Source organism: Hakea prostrata, unplaced genomic scaffold (genome assembly GCF_041222555.1).
Source record: "Hakea prostrata isolate BN-2017 unplaced genomic scaffold, UWA_Hpros_2 contig_165, whole genome shotgun sequence".
Classification (NCBI taxonomy): Eukaryota; Viridiplantae; Streptophyta; class Magnoliopsida; order Proteales; family Proteaceae; genus Hakea; species Hakea prostrata.
In genome coordinates, this window is record NW_028291284.1 from 61496 (window position 1) to 65168 (window position 3673).

At 41.8% G+C, this 3673-nt stretch overlaps 1 pseudogene; it reads right to left on the bottom strand.

Moving 5' to 3' along the window:
• Positions 1–769: 769 nt before the first annotated feature.
• Positions 770–3198, bottom strand: LOC148998733 (exopolygalacturonase-like; annotated as a pseudogene).
• Between the last annotated feature and the right edge of the window lie 475 nt (positions 3199–3673).

Genomic DNA, 3673 nt, shown 5'->3' on the forward strand with positions numbered 1-3673 from the left:
TCCAAGAAATTTATCAACAAAATGTTTAGGTATCCGGGTAGAAAAGGTTTTGGTTAACCTATGGATTAGGTGGTCCCAAGTTTACTCCCATGCGGTTTTGGTAGCCCCCATGCCTCGGGTTCGAATCCCCTCTGCTCCTCTATTTCTCACATTTGACAGTTAAGTGCTCTCTGACCTGAACATGGGACCGCTACCAGCTTCTGTCCGGTAGTGGGGGGATCACGAAGAGCTCCTGCTAGACTAGCTGGGCCTTGGGTCACAACCTAATCTAGCTATGATCCCATGGAAAACAATGGCTGGCCAACCCTGTGACTTTTAAAAAGTCAAATCATGTGAATTTGCCTTTCCAAAGCTGATCATCAAATGCAATGAGACTGAGTGAAACTCAATGATCAAATTTTAAATGGTTTTGAATTAGTCATGTCGTCTCTTAGTGTGATGATTATAAATTGTTAGACAAGTTTTTTTTTTTTAGTATGAAAATTTTCCTTCGGTTTCCTTCAATTTTCGTTGCTACCAAATAAACCCACTGTCAAAGTTTGAACACTCACAAAGGGAATAAAAAATGTCATTATATTAACCTTTGACTCAAGTCAATACCAGTAACAACAGATGTTTGTACAAAGGTCTCATATGCTTTTCTCCTTTCATTGTTGCAGCTTTGTTGGGGCCAGTTGAACTAGCACACCCAAATCTGCCTACCCAAGGAATCGCTCTTTGAAAGGATACACAAGCAATCAAAGACATTTGTGCAGGAGGAACAATTGAATTAGGCTTTAAAGCACGAGGTTGGACTTTGAACACCAGAAGCAACACCTTTTGCATTTTTACAAATAGAAGTCACATCACCTGCCGTAGATTTCAAACTAATACCAGCGAGCTCTACTCCTTCACAAGGTACCGCTTCACTACATGAGATGCTGACTGCTTCCTTTGTGGGGGTCGTACCCTTGATGTTTCTGAACTTAATGTCTGTCAGCTTCACACGTGAAGGCTGTTGCATTGGGTAATGTCAACACATACCATTAGTAATCATGGAGACAATGTAATTACATAATCAATCTTCAACTAAAAACATGAGGTAGAGTGATCAACATCCCTTCTTGCAAACTGATTGACCTACCTCTCTCCCACCAAACACAAAAAGGGATGGTTGTGTAAAAATACTTACACCAACCTAGCCAATGAGAGCTCACCCACGACCAAACTTGATAATCTTATTTGGTGGGGAGCGTCAATGTATTGATTTGATGAAATGAGGGCAGTGATGATAAGGTGCAATTGTGTTAAGACTTAGGAGAGAGATTGTCAAAGAGTCTATTAATTCAGATTGGGTAGTACTATCCCACAGGTGTGAAGTGTTATTTTTTTTTCTTTTTTTTGGGGCTTTTATTGAACTTACCTTAGAGTCGCATTGTGCCTTGTCACAATATTGTTGGGTGACGATGATGGGGTTTTTTACATCTGTCATGGTAATATCCTCGAATATAACATTAGAAACTGTGTTAGCTTCTGATGCTGGCCATGTTTTGATCCGAACGCCATTATCAGTACCAGTCAAGGTACAACCGGTCACCTTCAAACCATTCACTGCCTTTTCACCTGGATACCTCCCGAGGCTTCCCAAGCTACAAAAGAAAGCAAAAAAGAACATGGTTAGAGTCAACTAAAATAAGTCTCATCCTCCGTTTTTTCTTCTTTTTTTTTTCTTTTCAGGTGGGGGGGGGGGGGTGTGGGGAGGAGGGGTGTGTTGGGGTGTGAGTGTCCCTAAACTTGAGCACAACCCTAGGAGCCCCTATCTAAACCCAAGCCCATCACACTGCTGGTAGGGCCAACCTTACATTTAACCCTGCCCAGCCCAAGTGTAGTAGGTTTTCTCAACAAAATTTCGGCCCTAACTCACCTTGGTTATCATGTGCCCATTAAGTCATGGAAAATACATAGCCCATAGGACCCTACTTGGCTAAGCCCAAGCTTTAATGCACATAATTATGATGGAAATTGAAAAGCTCGTCACGGCCCATTTTATATTAAAGCCCGTATTTTAGTATATATGAAACCCAGCCCACACCTAACGTGAAGTACAGGCCCGGTCCAACCCTGTTTGATCTCAGACGGGCTTGGGGTAGTTGGGTTTTTCCTTGACACCCCTATATTATTTTAGATCATCTGCACAAATCAGTATGGATTTCTACGTAAGTATTTAAGCATGATTATCTTGTAATATACCTGATGCCATGACCCGGTCCACATTTCACATTGGTGACGGCAATGTTGGAAGTTCCTGCTCCAATGGACACGCAATCATCGCCGGTTCCAATCTCACTGTCAGTAACGGTGATGCCGGACGAATCACCAATGTGCACACCATCAGTATTTCGACTCGTACCGGGGCTTGAATCTTGACATCACGAATGGTAAAGTCACTGCATTGACTGACAACCATGTGAAATGCCTTACTATTAATACTAGTTATGCCGCTTAATGATCCACCGGTAATCGATGACAATTGCAAGCTCTGCAACAAAAGCGAAAGACAAAGGGAAATAAATATCAAGTTTCCAATTGTTCTCATGTAAAATTCCAATAACTCACAGTTTGGGCCATTTTGCAATTTGAATTGGCACTGTGAACACAACTTGTGGCCCAAGACTTTTCTCCTTGACCATTCAGAGATCCACCGGCCCCACTGATATTCAACCCACTCAAACCTCTGAATGTAATCCATGCACCATCAGATCCTGAGGCTGGCGGAGCTATTAGTTTACCACTTATCTCAACATGAGGAGATTTGCTGCAAGGACCGACAAATGCGACTGTACCAACCAAGAAGTCTCCTTTTGGGACCAAAAGGGTAGATTGCGCCGAAGATTTACAAGCAGCAGCCCATGCAGCAAGGAATGCCTTACTATTATCCGTTTTTCCGTCAGAGACTGCTCCATGCTTGGTGACATCAAACACTGTACCCCCTGGTCCCGATGCTGATGATGGTGATGTAGCCTGTGGTTCCGGTGCTGATGATGGTGACGTGCCCTTTGGTTTCGGTGCTGACGATGGTGACGTACCCTTTGGTTCCGGTGTTGCTGATTGTTTTTTATCATTTGATTTGAGAAGCCGAAACTCAACGGTTCTAGCTTCACCCTCCCATAAAAGGAAGCATAATAAACAAATTAACATAAGATCCGTGCTTAAGCCCATTATTAATTTCCCTTGGCCAAATAAAAATAAATAAAAAAATGTGAGCAAAACTAATGAGCTGGGATCAAGTAGAACCTTGGACCTTCTTTGGGACAAGAGGCTCAAGCGATCCCAACTCCAATGGATATCTGGTAGACTTGATTCAAGTTGTAATGCTTGTGGGGTGATTTGAAATTTATACCATGAATTTTCATCCTAATTTTGGTAAAATTATTTCAACCCACTAATTGGGAGAGAGAATTCCCTTCAACTTACTATTGTTGTAGATTACAATTTTGCGGTTGAAAATCGACATCCAAATATGGATTGGTTGCCCTTTTTCGTTTGGAAGAAATAGAATAAAGTTAGGCAGAAATAGAATTAAGAAGGAAAACGTAATATATGGTTTTATTTGGTCAATTTTTAATCTTCCATTGATAAATTTAAGGACTTGGATCCTCCAATGCTTAGCGGTTCACCAAGTCCAATACGTGAC